The following is a 22993-nucleotide window of genomic DNA, read 5'->3' as shown; positions in this document are numbered from 1 at the left end:
AAGCGGAAGAGAGAAGAGGAGCACGATAAGAGAAAAGCAGCACCTGGCGTGATTCCGTTCTGCACGTCTGTTCTCTGGGGGTGGTAGCCGTTTATTTCCGTCCACATTCTCTCCCACCTAAGTGTGTGCCCCCACTCCAAGGAAGATTCGTTGGATATGGACATGAGCCCCTTGAGGCCCTCAGAACTATCTTTTCTTTTTGGTTGTGAACTAAAGGTCGACAAAGATTATCACTTTAAGGCGGATAATGATGAAAATCAGCACCAGTTGTCATTAAGAACGGTCAGTTTAGGGGCTGGTGCAAAAGATGAATTGCACATTGTGGAAGCAGAGGCAATGAATTACGAGGGCAGTCCGATTAAAGTAACACTAGCGGGCTGGAGATTTAGCTCAGTGGTTTCGCCGCCTGCTGCGCGAGCTCAAGGACCCGAGTTCGATCCCCGGTACCAAAAAAAAAAAAAAGTAACACTAGGAACTTTGAAAACTACCAACTTTGAAACCAGCCAATGGTTTTCCTTGGGGCCTTTGAAATTACCCCACCTGTGGTCTTAAGGTTGAAGTGTGGTTCAGGGCCTGTGCATACTAGTGGACAGCACTTAGTGGCTGTGGAAGAAGATGCAGAATCAGATGAGGAGGAGGAAGAGGATGTAAAACTCTTAAGTATATCTGGGAAGCGATCTGCCCCTGGAAGTGGTAGCAAGTTTCCACAGAAAAAAGTGAAACTAGCTGCTGATGAAGATGATGATGATGATGATTTTGATGATGAGGAAGCTGAAGAGAAAGCACCAGTGAAAAAATTGATACAAGATACTCCAGCCAAAAATGCACAAAAATCAAACCAGAATGGAAAAGACTCAAAACCATCAACACCATGCTCAAAAGGTCAAGAATCCTTCAAAAACAAAAAGAAAAGACTCCTGAAACACCCAGAGGACCTAGTTCTGTAGAAGATATTAAAGCAAAAATGTAAGCAAGTATAGAAAAGGGTGGTTCTCTTCCCAAAGTGGAAGCCAAGTTCGTCAATTATGTGAAGAATTGCTTCCGGACGACTGGACCAGGAGGCTATTCAAGATCTCTGGCAGTGGAGGAAGTCTCTTTAAGAAAACAATTTAAACAGTTTGTTAAAACTTTCCATCTTATTTCATTTCTGTAACAGTTGATATCTGGTTATCCTTTTTATAATGCACAGTGAGAACTTTCCCTACCGTGTTTGATAAATGTTGTCCAGGTTCCATTGCCAAGAACGTGTTTTCCAAAATGCCTGTTTAGTTTTTAGAGATGGAACTCCACCCTTTGCTTGGTTTTAAGTGAGTATGGAATGTTATGATAGGACATAGTAGTAGTGGTGGTCAAACATGGAGATGGTGGGGAGACAAAAATATACATACGAAATAAACTCCGTATTTTAATAAAGTAACACTGTTTCTATTTTTTTTTAAAAAAAGAAAGAAAAGAAAAGGAAAAAAGCAGCAAAGGGAAACCCAAAGAGAAACCGCAAATGTGGAATGTGAAACACTGACTTTTAAATTTATTCTGTGTCCAGAAACAGCACAGGACCAACCCCTGTCCCCACACTGCAGGTCAGAGTCAGGGGCGGGGGGAGGGAGGACAGAGGTCAAAGTGAAAGCGAGTGGGGAGGAGAGCAGGCTGTGGTCACGAAGGCAAATCCACTCTTCCCACGGAGTGATTCTGGTTGAGAAGGACCCAGTGTGGGAAGGAAGCCCTGAGCCTGCTCCTGCACCCGGGCCTTCTGACCCACAGAGACCACAGGGTGCCCAGCCCAGGGGCCCCACCATCGCAGTTTGTGCTCTGCAGCCCCACTCTTGGGATTAGAAACAGCCAAGTGAAGTCCAAGGGACAATGGAGCATTAGAGGATGAGGTCTTCAGGGGCTTAGAGACTGTTGTGCATCTGCTTCCCGTCACCCTGGGGTAGATTCCCAGCCATGCTCCTGCCCTGGAACTCGAGGCCTCCCTGGGGTGCCCTCCCTCCGCCTTCCCAAGCAGGGGTCCGGGCACAGGTGAGGAGGATGACAGGGGTGCGCCTGTCCAGAAGTGTTCCAGAGCAGGGCACAGTAGTGGCCGTCCCTGCCCAGGACTGGCGGCACTGCGATGTGTCTTGGGGACAATGAGCAAGAGGCCAAGATTCAGGGAGGGGCAAGCCAACCCAAGCACCTACCATGGAGGTGGCAATACCCTCAGCAATACCTGTCTGATGTGGGCTGGGGAGGCTCCTCAGGGCCTGCCCAATTCCAGGCACAGTGTGCTGGACCAGTGGCTAGTGGGAGAGGGAATCCTAGAAGCCATCGGGCCTGAGTGCATCAGCAGCCTGTGAGGGTCCTAAAAGCCCTGTGCCCAAAGAAGGTGCCCAGAGAACTCCCTTGAGCCTGAGGAACTTCCTCTTCCTCCTTCCACGCCTCCTGAGGCTGCCTGTGTTGGTCTTTTCTGGCCAGCTCAAGGTACCCTCCAGGGACTAACTGCAGACTGTACAATTTTGGTGACTGCACAAATGAGTTAAATGATCTGACATTTGCATTTAAAGCTGGCACTGCGCACTGCAAAGATGAACAGTGAAATCGGTGCAAATCATTTAAATTTTTTATTTTCATTTGCATAGAATGATAATAATGGCTAATTTTAAAATTCCATGACAAGGCGAGAGACCACAAGAAAAGATAAGGACAAAGGTTTTATATTTTAGTAGCTTTCGTGGTGATCTTCCCTGCTTTTTGCACAGATTTCATTTAGCACTGTGTCTAGTACCTAGTCCTGCCTGTACCCCAGCTCCCTTAACTTGGAAGTAATCATGTTTGTCCATACACAGGGTTCAAAGTGAAATCCTAATCCTTTAAGGAAAAAACGGTTCCCAATCTGTGGCTGTAGGTAATTTCTGTCTTACCTGTCCCCCCACTGGATAAGGGGAAAAAATGAAAGAAACCTAGAAATAAGACAAAAAGACACTTGTATTTAGGAGCACTGTAGGGGAAGAAAATAATCCTCCCTCCGCCCCTCTGAGTTCTCAGCTGGGATAGCCCCCTCCTGAAACAAAAACAAAAGACACTTCCACAGGGGAAAAACAAGAGGTTTATTAATGCATATACCCTGTGTATACAAGGGGGACACACAGAGAGAAAAGCAAATCTCAAAGAGGTGGCTGTGAGGTCACCGCAAAGGCCCCTTTAAGCTAAAACAAACAAACAAACAAAAAACATGTTGGAGAGTAGGGAGCCACTGGAGAGGGGGCCCGGAAAAGCACAGTAGACAAGGGTGAGCTGGCTTCACAGGCAAGCCAGGGTTGTCTCCCTTGAGAAATCACTGTTGGTTCAGTCGTTCTTGTCTTCCTGTTTCAGAGAGGGAGACACACTTCCAGGTGGGGATTTCTTTCACAGATGTACATTTCCCTTACAAAAGGGTAACTTCTACCCTTCAGAGTTTCCCCTGCGTCTGCAGTTTCTCAAAATAATCAGCTGGAAACATTCCTTATGCTAAGCAGGCATGTTGTGGGATGTCACACTCTAGTCTTCTGTAGCATCCATCGCATTTCTAAGGAAACATCCTATTTGCATAGGGCAGGCTGAGAGTTCCATGCAAAGTCAACTCATCAGTTCCAAGAGACTCTACTCAACTGTGTAGATCCTCTTAACACAGTGTCTATGCTTCCAGCATATCACTAATGACTTCCGTCATTTGTCACTCCCCTGTCTTAAGTCTGGCACCTCAAAAGGCAATTAATAAGCTTGTAGCATCTCATAAGTTGAGCATGAATAAAGGGGAATAAAGTAGAATTAAATGCAGAAAATATCATTTCCATAGCACCATTCATCTAAGTAAAATGTATGAGACTACATTTTAAATGGGATTTTAGAAAAGAGAAAGTAAAGCAATTTGGCCCTTCCTTCTAGGTCAAGAAAACTTTATTTATCATAAAGTGAGGCTTGCTATGGTTTATAAATTCCCCATAATTACTCTCCATTGACTAATGTTTCCACCCAAACATACCTTTCTCTGCTCTCTCTTGAGCCTCTGTAAGCTCTTTAGGCAAGCGTGGGAGGCTTAATGTATTTCCTGTGAAATGGCACTATTCTCCTGATCAGCTTATCCTGGCTTTGCAAATTGAAAAAATTTCATTCCTAGCATCAACAGCCTGTTAAATTGGTTCTGATTAATAACTGAATCTCAAGACCCTTTCAAGACAACATTTACAAAGACAGATTCATGGGGCGGAGGAGTGGTATCGAGCAGCACTGGGCCCTGATGAAACAACCTGATGACCTCAACTGCTGGTTAAATGTACAGAGTGCAAATGCTGGGAGAGTTGAAATCCTCAGAAAGCCCATCATAAAAATGCACAGAAAGAGCTCCCCTGTCAACTGATGGGCCCACCACTTATTTCCTAGTAATATACTTTTAACACTGATCTAGATGCATTCTTCTTGTACTTGGAGTGTGACTCCAGGTCACATTCTAACAGCTCACACTGCACGCTCTTGGATTTTGAATTATTTATGATGGCATTGCAGAATATTTCTTTCTTGGATCCTGGTGGAGATTCCTGAAATGTTAGGCTGAGAACCAGACAGGCTCCCAGCTTCACAATCTAAAAGGATGGCCCTTTTGGATGTTTTTCACACAGACAAGGGTCCAAGTAATTCTAGAGCTTCACTGCCAATCCTGTAAGTGTACCCAGGCTTGTATCACACCAGAACTCGCCTGGGCCCACCATCTCCCAACCCTACAACTTGAGATAATGTCAACCCTGTTATTCTTTTACTTATGGGAGAAAAACAAACAAACAAAAGTAAAAGAACAAAAAGATGCTTAGGGTAAGTGTCCATCATGTTTTGAGGCAACACCCTGCTATTTCTCAGAGGAGGGCTTCAGGCTTCTGAGGCACCTGGACCTTCTGAAGTGTTGGCTTAAGCTCTGAGGCCTGAACCCTGCCCGGATCTGCTGATTCTGATTCTTCGGGAATTTTTGAGGTAACCAAGAAGCTTTTATGTAGCACAACTTGAAAACTACAAACGTCCAGACACTTTCAATAACTTCAGTGAATTACTATATTTGCAAAACCTAAGGACCCAAACATTCTATTGCACATGCGAGAATCTTAAAGATTTACTTAACAAGACTATTGTGTCTTGTAACTCCCAAAGTTTAGAGCACATTTCTTTTAACTTTCCTCCTTCTATGGGCCTGGATGGAAGGTGCTCTCTGACCTTTGTCCTGTGATGGGTTCTGTAAAATTAACCTCAAGAGCTTCTCTAGGAGCACTGGCCCCCTATGCTGGAAAACCTCAGGCTGCACGAAGCAGATAAAAAGTGAATCCTTGAGAGGATGAAGAACAGGTAATGGTAACAGCTAGAAGATCCCAATTCCCTTCTTGCATTACTGGAATTTTGCTGTATGCCAGGGGCTCTACCGATAGATCCCATTTCCCCCGAATAATAACCTACCAGGTCAGGGCAGGTACACAGTCCCCTCTGGGAAGACGAGGACACCAGGCTGAGGGAGGATACTAGACCAGGAAGCAATGAGCCAGGAGCTCCCTCCCAGCAGCCTTCACCCAGAACACAGGCTCCTATTCATCATATCCCAACTCTCACAGTGGCTTTCCTTTCCCTAACAGGCAGCACCAGAGGCAATACTATCAGATGCAAATATTTGGTCATATCCTGAAGCCTCCTAATTTCTATTTCCAATAGCAATTCATTCTATATTAAATCCATGAAGCAAAGAATACACGTCAGGCTCTGGGGGTCCAAGATGAATAAATGTGGGCCTGTAGAAGTCCCCAACAACTAAGACCTGCAGTCACAGAGTCCGAGAATAGAACTCGGACCTCTAGACTTTCTCATCAACTGGCCTGCCTTCCAAACAATCCACAAGAGAATTAACTTCCAATCTGCTGCACCACTGTGATGTCAGAGTAACTCTGCCAGTTTGATTCTTTTTACTCAAGCAAAACTTCTCCTGGGGGCAGGGAATTTGGAGCTGGATCCCCTTTGTCATGAAATCTGGAAGATTATAATTTTTTAACACCTTTCAAGGTGTTAAAGTCAGTCCTTTTTTATTGCACTTAAAATGTTGGATTATAATTTATTATTTTTTCTTTTTTTTGGTTTTTTAAAATTTTCATTGGTACGTTTTAGGTATACAATATAATGACATTCATCATTGGAAATTTGCTCCTTTACATAGTCTCTCCTGGTTCTTATTTTTCCCCCTTCCCCTGCCCTCCCTTCAACCCCTCCATCCCTCCCTATTTACAAAGACTTTGTTTCCACTTTTTCATTTTCTCATATTAATTCGATTCCCTTCTTAAGTCAGTCTTTCTTACTTCTTCCTGGATACTGGTAAAATTTACTGAGCTCCCTCAACTGGCACCCTCAATATAATCCTTAATAAATAAGCAGTGAAATCCAGTGCAAGAACGGCAGGGAATTTTCTAGCTAAAGGTTGTGGAGGAGAGAAATGGGTATGTGGTTTGCCATCCTGACTACTGCTGCAGCAGTTACAGTCAAGTTCAAATCAAGTTGGCAGATTCTAGCTGTGCCCCAGGCTACTTCCTCCTATGCAAGCTGAATCCAAACCAGAAGATCTCACTCTCCATTTGAGAGCTTGTGTAAAAATATCCTGAAGACCCTTTAGAGTGGCCCCCAATGAAGATGAGCAATGCAGATTTCTTTCACCGCGAACCAATCCATTGGAAAGAACTTTCCTCAGCTCCTGGAACATTACTCAGGTTCTGGGACTGGTGGGGGTCCCCAGGAGCAACAGTGCCCCAGAGGCTCAGTTCATGTCTATAGGAATGGGATGGACTCTGGAACTACAGCACCCAGGCCCTGCCAGAGTGGCTATAAACTTCCTCTCTGCCCAAATGTGCAACACACCTCTACTGTGCACCCCAGCCCTGGCCCAACTCATACAACCCAGCTCCCCGATTCCTTCTCTGACCTCAAATCTTTTTATCTTCTCCTACTTCATTCCCTCTTCTCTAGCTCTTCTTTTTTTCTATCCCAACACCTGCTGTTCCTTCTGAACTCTTAATCCAGTCTCTCTAGAGATTGGAGTCTGTGTGTGTGTGTGTGTGTGTGTGTGTGTGTGTGTATGTGTGTGACCAGGGACTTATGGGGATTGAACCCAGGGCCTTCACACTGAGCTACATCTCCAGCCCTTTTCTTATTTTTTTGTTTTGAGACAGAATCTCAATAAGTCACTGAATTGCCAAGGCTGGACTGAAATTTAACAGTCCTCCTACCTCAGCCTCCCAGAGTGCTGGGATTATAGGCATGTACCACCACACCCAGATATCAGTTATTTTTCCCTACACTGAAGAGCTTTCTCTTCATTGGCATGTTTCATCATCCTATAAATGTGCTCCAAGCCATTACCTGCACCCTCCACACCTTGAGCTCTTACTTGTTTTCTCACATTTCCACTACCAATTTTTCATTTTAAAACATTTTTTAATCTAAACTGGACATGGTGGCACATGCTTATAATTGAAGCATTCAGGAGGCTGAGGCAGGAGGACCAAGAGCTCAAGGCCACCCTGAACAACATAGTGAGGCTCATCTTAAAAAAACAAAGTATGTAAGTAAAAAAAAAATACAATCTATTCCCTATACTTCTACTTCCATGGCATTTATTCTTTAAAAAAAAAAAAATCACTGTATTTCCTAAATCCAGAAAAGTGTGAATAGAGGGATGAATAGGCAGAATGCAGATAGATTTTTTAGGGCAGAGAAACTACGTGGCATGCTGTAGTGGTGGAAATTTGTCATTATAAACGTGCCCAAACCCATAGGGTGTGTAATGCTAGGAGGTGAACTCTAACAGAAACCATACACTGCAGTGAGAATGCATCGGGACAGGGTCACCCGCTGTAACAAATGTGCCTCTGGCAGGGAGTGGTGATCACAGAGGAAGCTGTGTTTCTGTAGGGACAAGAGCTCATGAGAATTCTCTGTGCCTTCTGCTAAAGTTTGCTGTGTCCCTGAAACTGCTTTAAAAAGAAACTTGAAAAGAAAATTTTCCCAATTGTGGTGGTGGCGCACACCTGCAATACCAGCTATCTGGGAGGCTCAGGCAAGAGGATGGCAAGCTCAAGGCCAGCCTGGGCAGCTTAGCAAGACCCCATCTCAGAATTTTAAAAATTAAAAGTATGGTGAATGTAGCTAGCAGTGAGATACTGGATTCCATCTCCAGTACTGTAAAAAGAAAAAAATTTAAGTATAAATAATAATGTAATTAGAACATACTTATTCACCTTCTGGCTGTAGAAATAAAACATTTCCAATATCCTCCGATTTGGATTGGGACTTCATCTCACTCCTAAACCTTCCACCACAACCACACGCACGTGCACACACACACACACACACACACACACACACCCTTCTTTGCAACCTTACTTGATTCTTTTCCTGTGAACTATCTCTTGGCTACCATGAACCTGGGCTCTTTCCATTCCCATCCTACATCTTCTCACTCTCTCTTCTCTCCTCCTTTAACTCTTTTCCCCCTTATGTTTCTGACTTTTGTCTCCTGCTCTTCTGTTATCTCTCCACTCTATATTACCCATCTCCAATGTTTTGCCTCTCATTCCCTCCCAAATATCAGTCACTCCCAACTCTAAATCTGCAGTGTGTGATCTACAACCAAATTTTTATTTGCGTCATAGGCAGATGAGGTTGTCCTTCTAGCACTTCAAATTGGCTTGTCCAACCTTAGGGCTTCATCCCTGGGCCAGTCCTGTCCGACATTTCCAACAGTGACTCAGGTGAAGATATGAGCTCACCAAATTTGTGAAGAACTGCATAGCTGGACAATAGAATATGGATCAAAGCTATTTGGACAGATTGAAATGTGTCAAAAGTCAATGTAAGGAACTAGGCATGCTTCTAAATACCCAACTGCACAATCAGAAGGGTCACATGTTGGAAGCTGTGTAAAAAACGGGGACAAATATTTTAGTTAAATGACAAGATCATTTGGCACCAATGCCATGAAAAAGCAAATGAAATCTTATCCTATAGAAGATATAATAGCTAAGCTGAGTGTAGCAGCACATGCCTAGAGTTCCAGCACTCTACCAACTTGAGGCAGGAGGATAGCAAATTTAAACCCAACCTGGAAAATAGAGCAAAACAAAAAAATACAAAGAGCTAAGAATGTAGCTCAGTGAAAAGACCCTGGATTCAATACCCAATTCTGAAAAAAAAAAAAAAAAGATTTAATATCTAGAGCAAGGAAGGAAGTGTACTCCTCAATTTAACTGATTCAGGCCTACAGTGCTGATTTCAGAAAGGGTATAGAAGACTCACTGGGGACAAACAGGGACCATGAAGTAATCAAAGTGGACCCTATGGCCATGTTCATAGGATATGCAGGAAGGAAGATCTAGGCTCTTTATAGCTCCACATTATACGGCACCTGCAGCAGGTACTATAGAACACACTACAGAATGCTGGCCCAACAGATCGGTGGAGAACTCTACAGCTCTCTGAGCTGCAGAAATTGGGAAGGGCTATTTGGGGAGGCAGCAAATAACCAAGGAAGGTTTCCAAAGTCCATGAGTATGGGAATTCCAGCTTTCCCTCTTCAAATCTCTCCTTCCACCACTGAGATCCTTGCTTATGCCCAGATCTGCACTCACTCACTAATTAACACATTGAAAATGAAAAACCCAATGTTGCTTCTTATAACAACAGGCAAAAACCATTTGGAGATTTAAGAAAAAATAAGTTTTAATTGAGCGAACTTGAAGTACAGGACAACTTCCTTGACCCATTATAAGGAATCCACCAAAAAACAAAACAAAATTTTGGAAGACAACATTCTAAATGGTAAACACTAATCAGGAGCAAAAAAGGATGCTTCCACCACTGGACCACCAGCAGTATACCTGAGCTCCTCTCCAGAGTAACTGGTCCAGAAAATAAATAAGAAATCCAAGGATTGGAAAAGAAGTACAAAATTCCATTACTCAAAGAAGGTATGATGATCTTTATATAAAACTTAAGAAAATCTAACAGAAAACTAATAAAATTAATAAGATGGTTTGACAATATTTATTGAACACAGTATCAATATGCAAAAATTAATAGTGTGCCTGTCCATCAGCAGCAAATATTTTAAACACCCTACTCACAATAGTAACAAAAGCTACAAAGTAGCTAAATATGGTCTGATTTTTTTTAGAAAAAATACCAAACTTAGCTGAAGGGCATAAAAAGACAGTTGTGCATCTTCACATGTGGAAAGATTCAGGCAGGATCTTAAATATGTCAATTCTCTCTAAATTATGAGTCTACAGATACAATTCTGTTTCGATCAGAATCTCTATATGGTTTTCTCAGAACTTGAAAATCTGATTTTAAATTGATGAAGAATGAAGGACCAAGAATAGCCAAACTTTTTGTGTCTAATTAGACTGATATAGACTAGAATCCCAAAACATATACTTTTGGAGATATCTGGTATATGACATAAGTGGCACTATAAATCTTTGTTTAAAAGGATGAACTTTTTATTATTCATGATGAAAAGAAAAATATTAAATTATGTGCATACTTCATACCACACACAGAAGTAGACGTGGCTGAGATCAGGAAGGGAGGGGTCTGGGCCTGCATTTTCATCACCCACAGCAAGCCTTCCAGAAGATTCTGTGGTTTCAGGCCTGCAGCTGCTACCTGAGTAGGGCTCCTCAGCCATTTTTCAGGGTTAGCCAGGAGGGCTCCTTCCTGTGTTCTGATGCCTGGGCTGCCGCACAGGTCCTGCTAACACTCTCTTTGGTGTTCCTGTTAAAAAGAATAAGTGTATATAAATTTGAAGCCCTATATAAAGAACAAAACTTTAAATCTAGAAGAAATATAGGCTATTGTATGTCCATAATACCATAAATAGTTCCAGCATAGTTCCTGTGTGTATACATATTTTTTCTTGATAAAACACAAATAAGCCATAAGTAAAATCATGATAGATTTAACTACATTAAAATATTAAATTTCTATGTAACCAAAAATATCATAACTGACTTAATAGTCCACAGTCTTGGAGAAGATATTTTTCCAAATATTTAATTCACTAAAGAGTATATTCAGACTTTATATAAAAACTTATGCAAATCAATTTTAAGTAATAAAAAATTCACAGAAGAGGAAATCTGATGGCCAATAAAAATACTCAAATGAGCAGTCCTCAGGGTACGTAAGACTCTTGCCTAATGCAGAGAGAGTGAATTATTAAATACTGTAGTGCTGCATAATGAATGAGCTTTATGTGCTCTGGTTACTCACAGCATTTGCTAGAACTCTGAATTACAACTAATGATTTGCTAAGTTTCTGTTTATCTAAGGCTGATCAAATATTTCACCACTAATGAAAGAAGTTCATAAGATCCTGGGAGTTTGTGCTGTGCCCAAAGCTAGAAAGACCTGTAGGTGCCCAGGACGGTCCCCTCCCTAAAGGTGGCCATGGGGATGGAACTGCAGGGTCTACCCCAGCTCTCCACACCTGCCTCCTTTTCTGCAGCTTCCTCACAAAAACATCAACCACACACTCAGAGGGAGAAATGAGGGCCCATTCTATGCACCTTAAAAGGTGGCTAGGCCGGGGATTTAGCTCAGTGTTTTCACCCCCTGCTGCGCAAACGCAAGGACCCGAGTTCAATCCCCGGTACCAAAAAAAAAAAAAGGTGGCTACATGTAACAGACTATGTGTGTTAGGACCTGTATTTTATCCCTGGAATGTAAATTATTTATAGAAAATTCCAAGCCCACTCAGTGAATGCTCTCTCATCCGGCATCACTCTTTCTTCTTGCTAAGATCAAGAAAAATTAAATCAAATAGCTAAACAAGCTTTTTCTGTCTCCAGATGTGACAGGGCACACAAAGTATGTGAAGAATCCAGGCTGAAGTAGGCAGGAAAACTTAATCTTCTTCACTTTGCATCTTTTTTTTTTTCCAGTACCGGGGATCGAACTTGGGACCTTGTACTTGCGAGACAGGGGGTGGCATCACTGAGCTAAATCCCTGGCCCTGGATTTTTTCATTTCTAGACAACTTTTTTTTTTTTTTTGGTACCGGGGATCGAACTCGGGTCCTTGTGCTTGCATAGCAGGGGGTGAAACCACTGAGCTAAATCCCCAGCCCTTAGACAACGTTTTTAGCAACACAACTACTACAGGCAACGTGGCATCAGACTTTTCCCTGACAATCCGTGCTTTCCGCTGTCACATGCAGTCAGGTGCTCGTCATAGTTTTGTTTTTTTTTAAAGAAATAAAACATAAGGAAGGTAAATGATACTGTAGGAGAATCCTACATCTCACTATTGAGAACAGATTTTCCAATATAATATAAACCACATATTTTTAATTTGTATTTGTTGTATATATTATGTTTTTGGGGGGGGGGGGAGTGATCAAAAATAGTGTCAAGGGGCCAACCCACTTTCTGGTCCTCCTTCTGCCTCTCTTAGACAGGAGCTTTCTTTCTCTCAATGAAGTTTTGCTACCCTTAGCCTCCGTTGTTCCTAGAATCCTTTCTTCGACTTTAGAGACATGAACTCATGCTTCACATATCTAGCAGGTTTGGGAGCTACATCTCTTCCCCCATATCAGGATCACTTAATTCCATCTCAGACACAAAATGTCCAAGATATGCCAGTAAGAGGCAAACGGGCTTTATTAGGCCAAATATTAAAAGTACATGCTCAAGGAAATGAAGTGTGAGTCCTCGAGGCGGGGGGCACACTATCTCCTTGAACCGGGAACATTTACGTTTCTCTTGTGGCGGTGGAAAACTATGGAAAAGATGACTCGCACTCCGCAGAAGGACAATGGCCCATTTTGCAGGTGAAAGGTTTCCAATTTTTACTTTCTCAGCTAAGATGCTTTATGGACTCACAGCATTCGTTAGGAATTTGGGGTGCAATGGATCTGGAAAGAAAGAAACATAATTCATCCAGGGAGTGCAGATATGGACAGCCTTAGATGTGCTATTTGACAGATCCACACAGAAATAGGGAATTCTCTGGTTTGATTCACTTATCTCCCTGGCCAGAGGTGTATGGAACTTTTGAAGTCTCCCTCATGAAGAGTATGAGTGCCTTCCTCTCAGATGCCCTCCTGCGATGTTCCAGGGCAGTAGAAGGTGTTTCCACGCTGAGAACAAGCAGCTTGTGCTTACTGAAATCCACAGTGTCACAGAGAAAAGTTCTCCCACAGGAGTAAGGCAGTCATCCCAAATCTTCTGTTCCTTTCATTAAATTTAAAGTCTATGAAGAGAGGGAAGACAAAGAAGGCCAAAACAACAGACTATGCCTTCAAAACTTCATTTCTGGATAGAGGACTGTAATATGTCTTAGAGAAAGAAAACTATTTTCCTAACAAATTCTTGAATGACTAACAATGACCAGGCTTAAGCAATGCCATATTTTGTACATTTTATTGTCTTTCTCAAAAGGTGATAATAAACTTGTTTGCTTCAAAACAAACAAACAAACAAAATAGTCCCAAAAGCTTTTCAGCCACACTTAGCCATAGAGCCTCAGTACCAAACCTAAATCTGTAATATGCCCTTCAGATCAAAAGGGCCTATTACACAACCTTGGGGAGTTCATTGAGTCACTCGCCTCATGTTTTTTTTTTGGTACCGAGGTTCAAACTCAGGACCTTGCGCTTGCAAGGCAGGTGCGGGACCACTGAGCTAAATCCCCGGCCCTCATCTTGAAACAAGCAGTAATGTCTCCCTCCAGGAGAACTGGCAAGGGTGGTGCCTGAGTCCTCCGTTCCCAGCAGGAGACACCGGACCTCGTCACTCGTCGCAGGGACAGAATACCTGACACTCACAAATGGAGAAATTTACTGTGGCTTCAGGGTAGGAAGGTATGCTGGAAGGGTCTCACCTCCGGGTGGCCTGAAAGCAGAGAGACAGGGAGGAGCAGGCAAGGAAGACGGACCCTTCCAGGTCAGCCCCCAGGGACCTGCCACTCCCCACCAACCCCACCTCCAGCAGCACAGTGCATTGTAAACTCATATAGCACCCCATGATCCTGCACCTCCAAAGAGCCCCGTCTATGAGCACATGAGGCTTTGGGGACCTCTAGACAGGAGCCTGAGCAGCAATCCAGAAGTTAGTGATGCAGCTGTCCACAGACAGGAGCTGTGATGAGGCCTCCCGGGCAGCAACAGAGGAGCCACAACCTAAAGAGGGTGCTTCATGGAACTGGAAAGGAGAGCCGAGTTGTGCAAGCCACTCTGGCTTCAGGACAGGCCACCCAGCCAGCCGGAATCTTCCACAAAAGAAGGCAGCCAGGGCCGGAGATTTAGCTCAGTGGCACCATGCCTGCTTCGCAAGTGCAAGGTCATGAGTTTGATCCCCGGTACCAAAAAAAAAGAAGGCAGCCACCCAGCTGTGCCCCCTAGGAGAGAAAACACCCCGGCTGCTTTCTCCTTCCACCCCCTCCCCAATCTCCTGCCTGTTCTTCCACTGGCCCACAGCAGTCTGCAAAAGTCCCAGGTGACAGTCTGAAGGCTCAGTCTTGAACTCACTATGTAACCCAGGCTGGCATCACTCATGAAGATCCTCCTGCCTCAGCCACCCGAGTGCTGGGATCACAGGTGTGCACCACCATGCTCAGCTTTCAGATCCTTTCTTTTGGAGATGCACGTTTCCGCTTGATGGACTGAGAGCGGACTGAGAGCCAGGAGGCAATCAGAAAATACCAAGCAAAATGCTTAATGAACTTCAGCCTTCCTCATTCGTTCAGCAGCATTTTCCTCACCAATCAATGCTGATCCGCAAACTGGAAATCTTTAACCACTCTTACACATCTTCACAAAGCGTCTTTTCAAAGAGCCTTTGTCATTTTATTCAATTCCCATAGCACTTTATTAGGTAAATGGGGCAAGGAGCACTTGGTGGAAGCTTAGGGGGTTAAGTGGCTTTTCAAAGGCCATAGAGGGTTAAGTCTGCAGCCCAGACTCCAGTTCATTGATGTCTCATAGACACAGGTGCTGAAAAGATTGCTTTGATTAAGAAACTTCTGAGTAAATGGATGGACCTTAAATACTGTCACCATCCACATACAGTACTTCCATCAGGTAGAAACTCCCACCTCAAAAAAGAATCTGAAAGCAGGGTGTGGTGATACACACCTGCAATCCCAGCACTCAGGAGGCTGAGGCAGGAGGATTGTTACGAATAATACCAGCCTGGGCTACATGGTGACTTCAGGACCAGCCTGGACTGCATAACAAGACCCTGTCTCAAAAAAAAAAAAAAGGATTTGACTTCACTTACAGTAAAGTAATGCATATGTGTAATAAGTAAAGTATAAATAATGCATATGTACAAAGGATGCATATGTATAATCTATATGCATATGTATTTATCTATATATCATTTATAAAGAAACAAAAGATACAAAAGAAAAAGAGACCATCAGAGCCAAGGAAGAGCACAGATTTCAAATACACCAGTCATGAAACTTACTCTAGTTGCTGTGGCATCAAATTTGATCCTGAGCTTCTTACCATCATTACACAATTCTCACTATCAGAAAAGAAGAAATGTACATTTTTCTCAGGGAGAAGAAAGATGCTCCTAGAAATTAATTCTAAAACAAACTTCTTATGTAGAGAACTTCCCTCTCAGTGTCCTTCACAATAGGTTTGTTTGTTTGCTTGGGTTCTTTGTTTGGTTAGTTGTTTTTTGGTGTTTTGGTGTTTTGATTTTGGGGTTTTTTGAGACAGATCTTGCTATGTAGCCCAGGCTGGCCTCAAACTTGTAGCCATCCTCCTGCCTCAGCCTCCCAAGTGCTGGGATTACAGGTGTGCACCCCCACAACCGGCTACTTACTTGCTTTTGCAGTAATGGGGATTGAACCTATGAACTTTCTCAGTGTGCTACATCCCTGGCCCTTTTTTATTTTTTTATTTTTTTATTTTGAGACAGGGTCTTGCTAAGTCACTAAATTACCCATGCTTGGCTTGAATTTGCAATCCTCCTGCCTCAGCCTCCTAGAGTGCTAGGATTACAAGCATGCAAACTGTGCAGCTGACAACAGCTTTATAACTACTAGAAATGCTCTTCCATGACTATTTCTTGAAACCAGAGAGTAGCAGCCAGGGGCATGGCAGTGAAGGTGATTGGGGGAGAAGCTAAGGTAATGGTGCCAGCACCAGGCTTCAGAGCTCTAACGTGGGCCCAGGAGAAGACCCTGTCAGGCCATTTTCCCCAAGAGCCGTTTGTCAGGCAGCCTTGATGGGCAGACGCCTGGAGGTTATCCAGGGCTGCAGGGGACACTCATGCCCCAGGAGCTCCTGGGCTCTGCAGATGGACCCGCAGCTGGCAGGGCTGGGCAACCACCTGCCTAGGCACGAAGTGGCTTCTCAGTCCTGGGCACAGCAGGTGACAGCTGGCTCTGGTGGATGACACTGCAGAGGCTGCTCTTCCACAGCTTCCAGGGGTTCACTGCCAACTATAAGGAATAAAGAGAAACTGATTCAGTGATAGAAAATATTCCTCAAATACAATTTCCCAGAGATGTTCTAGTGAGCTAAGAAAACCACTCCCTCACCTTTCACTAGAAGTTACAGATCGGCCATTGGCTCCCTTGAAATGTAATGCAAAAGAAATAGGCTGCAAGGAACCTCAGCCTGGGCTTGGAAGGAACTTAATTTCAGGAGCTCCTCCTTCTCCAGGGCCAGTCACTTTCAGATTTTACCTCTACTCCTCACCTTCGCTAAGCACTAGGCTCCTACTTCCTCCTTTGCATTGTTTAGATAAGAAAGTGGGATTCTGGTGATAAGCAATAGCCCAGGGTCAGGAGAAACCCGCATCTTCCTGACCTCTAGCTCCAGCCCCTCGGGGCAGATAGGTCCAGCTGCTCAAGCTGGGTTTTGGAGAAGTCAGTTCTGGGCCAGCCTGGGGGTAACCACTGAGTTTGCTGAGCCCCAAGCCTCGGCCTGGATAAGGGATCCAACTGCTCCACACCACTGCCTAGCTCCAAGCTGGACGGGGGCTTGTACCTCCTGCATCCAGGAGATGAATTTCCAGGAGTTTTAGCCATAGCTCCCAGCGGCCTTACAACCACCAGAGAAGTAGAGCAGACAGTTGGCGCTCAGTTTACAGGAGAGTCAGACAGGTAAAACTGGGGAGAAAAATGGAAAGAGCCAGGCCCGTAAACACCCTCAGGCTAGCTGATGTGGACTGCAAAGCTGGAGCACACACACACAGCTGGAGTGGGGCTGTCACTGCCCTGCGTATTTAGCTTAGTGGACTGTTCCTAGTTAGTGACACAGGCCCAATCTCCAAGCCCAAAGTTAAGAATAGCAGGGCCACCAGGTGTGGTGGTGCATGCCTGGAATCCTAGCACTCTGGAGCCTGAGGCAGGAGTTTGAGCACAGCCCGGGTGACCTAGCAAGACCCTAACTCTAAATAAAAATATAAAAGGGGCCGGGGTGTAGCTTCATGCAAGAGTCCAGGGTTCATTCCCCAGTGCCACAAAAAAAGAAGGCACATGGCTTCGTGGCATTGATTGCAGAGCATATTTTTTGTTGTTTTCCTTAACCTCCACTTGACTTCCCTCCATCTCAGAATCCTTTAGTGAACCATGCACAGATGACAAATGGAGGCTGACCCAGTAGAGGCACTAAGTTGGGTTGTTTTGTTGTTTTGCTTTGCTTTGTGTGTTTTGTTTTTTGGTACCGGGAGATCGAACTCAGGGCCTTGTGCTTCCCAGGCAGGCATGGTGCCACTGAGCTACATCCCCGGTCCCTTGTTATCCATTTCTAAAGAGCATCTGCTGACAAATGTGGCCAATTACAAATGATGGCACAGTTAAAACCTCTGTGTTTAGTAGGGCGTGGTGGTGCAGGCCTATAATCCCAGCACTCTGGGAGCCTGAGGCAGGAGGATCACAAATTCAAGGCCAGCCTTGGCAATTTAGCAATTTAGTAAGACCCTGTCTCAAAATATAAGAGCCCTGGAGATGTAGCTCAGTGCCAAGGCCCTGGGTTCGATCCCTGGTACTGGGGGTACGGGGAGGGGATTCTGTGTTTGTTTTAGTGTGACTTATCAGAGACTAACCAAAATATAAGTGGGGTTGCATCTGTTCAGCTGGGAGCTGCCTTGGGACAGCTTGTGATGAGGTGGCAGGCGGCAGCCGGGACATCTGATGTTTGCTAAATACCCCCACTTAGCAGCATCATTTTGTTCTCACCTCCCCAGTGGAGTGGGATTTATTGTGCTCAATATAGAGGTGAGGATGCCAGCTGGGAGACCTTGGGTCTCCGTGATGGCTGAGTCAGGATTCGAACCTGCTTCCCTGACTATGCACCCATTCTCCCTTCTTTCGGTCACGCGCCTCACTCCTTTCACCCCTAGGACATCAATTAAACCCCATAAAACTGGAATCCACCATCGAAGTAGGCTGAGGCAAGCAGATCTAGAGAAGTCTCTCCTATTTGGCTGAGCAGGTCTGATCCTGACGGGGATAAGTGTATTCCCCAGCCAAAGGGAACCCAGCCCATTGTTAGGAACTTCGCTTTATTCTTCACTTTAGGCCCCTGCATTCTTTTCCCCACAATCCCATATCCATTTTTCCTCCCAGCCTTTATCATCCTTGTCCTTTCCCTCTGCAAAGTCGTTTCTCAGTTTCCCTCTTCCCCTTACCTGATTTCGTGCCTAGTCAAGAAAGGGGCAGGTCAGGCTTAATTAGCTAACTTCACTTAATCTAGTCACCACCACATGCCGAGGAGAGGTGGACAGGAGCCAACCGTGAAGCGGAACTGTTCCCGGAGCAGAGAGAGCAGCTAGCTGGCGCGCCCAGGCCAGGGAAGCTCAGGCTGGACGTCGGACGGACTCCTCCTCCTCCCCGCGCTCCGGGAGGTGCTGTGTTCACTCCGGAATCGCAGGGCGGCAGCACGCAGGACCCAGACTTCGGCGCCACCAAACTGCCTGTGATAAGACGCCAGGCCCACCGGCCAGCTGTGTGAACCTGGACAGGCTCTGCGCGCCTGCCTTCCTCGTCTGCACAAAGCCAGCCGCCCGTGACAGTCAGCTGTCCTTCTTCACTGGCCAACAGAGATCTGCGGCGGCCCCTCCCTGTGAAGTTCTGCGCAAGAGACAGCGCTGAGTACCCGGAAGCCACAGCTCTAATGACTGACCCCATGGGGTCAAGTTCGGACCCCAACCCACCACTCACCCCCCACCCCTGTGACCACAGGCAAGATGCTGATGCCCTCGGAGCCCACTGTGTCTCTGGGAAGCGGATGGTAACATCTGTCTCAGGGAGCAAGTGTTACAGGGGAAAACTTTGAAAGGCTCTCACACCACGCAGGCGTCCTGCCTGCCAGGAAGGACGAAATGAGTGGCAGCGACTGATGCCTTCATGCTCACGGTCTCTAGTCAAAGTGGAAAACCTGCCCACCCCTAAGTGAAGGAAGGGGTGGACTGTGGCAGCAAGAACTTCAGCAAGGCCTGGAGGCCCGCCCAGGTGAAGGACGGAAGAAGGAAGCATAGGCAGTTTCCGCCCTGGACTCTGACTGTGGCTATGCAAAAGGAAGGTCATTCCAGAGCAGACCCCAGCAAGTAGGAATACAGCATCTGGGTTTCTAGAGGACCTCACCACCCCAAGTCTACCAGAGTGAGATTTATAGCATCCTAAGGACAAGGAAAGAAAGTCAGTTTAACCTCTCCTCCTCACTGACGGAAGGGAAGCAGGGGCTGTATGGACAGTCATGAGAGGATCAAGGTCAAGGTCAAGGTGGGGGAGCCCCAACTTAGTGGGCCTGTTTCCCCTCGCCACTCAAATACTCTGCCAACGTGGAGATAGGCCTTCATGGGCTACTTTACACTTTTCAGAAGAAGGCTGTGTGTGTGAGTGTGTGTGAGTGAGTGTGTGTGTGTGTGAGTGTGTGTGTGAGTGTGTGTGGCTTATTTGGTTTTCCCCTCAGCTTCCTAAATGGAACATGTGTCAAGTAAATATGTTAGTAAGATTATTTTAAAAGAAAAACTGAAGATCCTACAAAGGAAAAAAACAGCAGCAACAACGGAAACCAGTATGTTAATTTTTACACTTTTAACAATATATACACTCCCACGCACACACTTTTTTTCTGTACATCTGCAGAGGGATTTCACGTCCTCACAGCAAACTGTCTCTCACAATATTCCCTCCACGGACTGGGGAGATGTAAGGGGAGGCAAGGCCCGGGCAAGACTAGGACAGAGTCAGTCTTGGTTGTCCCTGAGTGTCGCGGTGCTCTTGTGAGGGGGTGGTGGGCAGAGGGAGCTGCAGGGGAAGGATGAGGAGTTGGGCCTGAGGGTGGGGACCCCCTCGGAAATTGGCCCAGGATCTTCCCTCCCTGGAGTGAACACTGCTGTTGGGTGACCAGGTGATCCAGATATACAGCAGAGCTCCCAAGAAACGTCATCTGTACAGACCTGGCGACTGCTCCAGTCTCCTTCCTCTAATTCTCTCTCTCTTTTTTTTTTTTGGTAGTACTGAGGATCGAACTCAGGACCTTGTGCTTACAAGGCAGGCGCAGTGCCACTGAGCTAAATCCCCAGCTCTCTAATTCTCTTTATTATTAGAATGTTCAAAATATTAACTCACTCTGGATATTAAATTAATTTGGACAAATCACAATTGATGCTAATTAACTACTGGAGAGCATTTCCTCTTAATACTACACTTCACACTTGCACATAATTACAACCTAATTTATTTACTGTAAATAATATTTGATTTATATAAAACGAAATGGGAGAGGGCCAGGGATTTAGCTCAGTGGTGCCACCGCCTGCCTTGCAAGCGCAAGGTCCCAAGTTCAATCCCTGGTACCAAAAAAAAAAAAAGAACTGGGAGAGACTTTCAAAAATGTTTTTCTGCCAACAGTGTTTTGGTACCTAAAAGGAAGCCTTTTGGGTGGAGGCATTTCCTTCTCATCCTCAGTGAGCTGCGTGTGATGACCCTCAGTGCATACCTGTTCATTCCAGCTCATTTGTCACCCCAACCCCCAGCATCAAGACTCAGCAGCCTGGGTGATTTATCCTATTTAGAAGGCGAAATGCTGGTTCTCCATAAACAGAGCACGTTTCAGGTGTAATTGTGAAGTCAAAGTTTGTCTCTGCTGCTTTGCTATTTCTTTCCTGACCTCCTTGTCAGGTCCTCCCTGCACTCACCTTACCCCCTCTGCACACCTTCCCCTCATCCAGGCCCAAGCCAGCTCAGCTGCCCTCCCTGCAGGGGTCCAGCCTCCTGTCTGAGTCCTGAGTCCTGCCCAATCATGAGACTCATCTGGGTGAATTAATTGAGAGTAGATGTTACCTAGCTGATGATAGCTTATTGCATTCCTTCCAGGGAACACCAGATATACCACACCGTCTTAACCAAGCAAGACCTTCACAGTCTTGGGCATGCTTGATGGTGATGAAAATGGTAGCTACTACGAGCAGAGACCTTTCAGACTTTGACAGCCTCTTAGAATTCTTTAAATTATATGATAAACAAAAGCAAAATACACTCACAATAAGAGGTGGAAGGATTGCATTTAGTAAGGTGCTGGTTCAATCTGTTTCAAATATTGTTGCTCACCGCTGTGATCAAATCCTAAGTGCTAAGATAAAGACATACTTTTTATGTACAAAGTGCTAGAGACAAGATGAAGAAGGACCAAAGTTTAGAGAAAAGAGCTCTCAAAGCATTTTCTAACCCTGGCCAAGATTGTAACAAAGTATTTTTGCAGAGGTCTCTGCCCAACATTCTAACAGCTCTCTCATTTCCAAGGTTTATATCAAAGAACTCATTGGAGGGCTCTTGAAAAATTGATATGAACAGTCACCTGAAATAATGTGTTTCTTAAAGGTGTTTCATCTTGGATGAAGCTTAAATTAAGCTTTCTCCCGACAGCCGAGTGCATGGTGAATTGTATTACAAGGAATTCTATTTTTAGCGCACTATTGCTTTGGCAGACAGACTGTCGAAAATAGAAGCAGGCCTAGTAGAGTTCGGGAGCCCCGGAGCTTTTCCTTACTGATTAATGAAAATGAAGCCCGGGCTCCAACCTACGCGGTGGGAGGGAGGCGTGTGCACCGCTGCCATCCCGCTACAAGGCACAGCTTGTGATCTGGGAATTAGTGTGTAATGTGCCGCCCCGGCGGACGCTGAGGAACACGGCTCTCTCGAGAGTCTCCTGGAATTGTTCGAACACTAGGAGTAAAATGTGCGTGTTTGATCGGGTGGAAAACGCGGAACTTTAACAATCCCTCCTATTTCCCCCCTCGGGATCTTTGACTGGTGCCTTGGTCGGGGTCTCCAGGACTTCTCGGCTCACGAGGCTGGCGGCCGCCAGGGGGCGCAGAGCGGCCCGGCGCGTTGGGCGCTCGCTGTCGTCACCCTTCTATTCTGGGCTCTCTTCCCCTTCCTCCCTCCCATGCGGGCCTTCTGAGCGCTACTTGGGTCCCTCTTAATTCAAAAGTCTTGCCGGCATGGTGGTGAGGCACACCTGTAATCCAGCACTCAGGAGGCTGAGGCAGGAACGTTGCCACCAGTTCGAGGCCACCCTGGGCTACATAGGGAGCCCCTATCTCAAAAAAGGTCTTCATTTTACAGCTTGCCAGGCATGGACTCCTGGGAAATGCCCTGGGATCCCCCAGGTTCTGTCCAGACCTCTCTACCTCAGCACCCCCCAGTTCCCCTCCCCACCCCCCCACTCTGAACCTCCCAAGTTGGAATTTCGGGGTAGGCCCTAGGAAGCTGCGTTTAATGAGTTTCCCAAGTGAGTCTTATACATGATAAAGCCTGAGAATCTTGCCTATATTCTTACTGGGTGTTTTTTTTTTTTTTGAATAGAATGTAGTGCAGACTGATTCCAGCCAGCTGTTAGGAGGAAAATTAGCTGATTATCTGATTAAAGCGATTCACACTGAACTGTGAACAAATAAGCTCCTTTCAGGAGAATTTGCAGTCTGACATTTTG

At 45.3% G+C, this 22993-nt stretch overlaps 1 protein-coding gene and 1 pseudogene across 4 annotated transcripts in view; both read left to right on the top strand.

Moving 5' to 3' along the window:
* Lhfpl3 (LHFPL tetraspan subfamily member 3) overlaps positions 1–22993 on the top strand; it is a 593649-nt gene that overhangs the window by 553565 nt on the left and 17091 nt on the right. The gene's annotated exons all lie outside the window — the stretch shown is intronic.
* On the top strand, positions 88–1874 carry LOC147829300 (nucleophosmin-like; annotated as a pseudogene).

The sequence above is a fragment of the Heterocephalus glaber genome, unplaced genomic scaffold (genome assembly GCF_053883595.1).
Source record: "Heterocephalus glaber isolate CG9 unplaced genomic scaffold, H.glaber_assembly_v1.0 deba00000676, whole genome shotgun sequence".
NCBI lineage: Eukaryota > Metazoa > Chordata > Mammalia > Rodentia > Bathyergidae > Heterocephalus > Heterocephalus glaber.
Note: the sequence above shows the minus strand (reverse complement) of the source record. Positions and strands in the feature narration are given on the sequence as shown.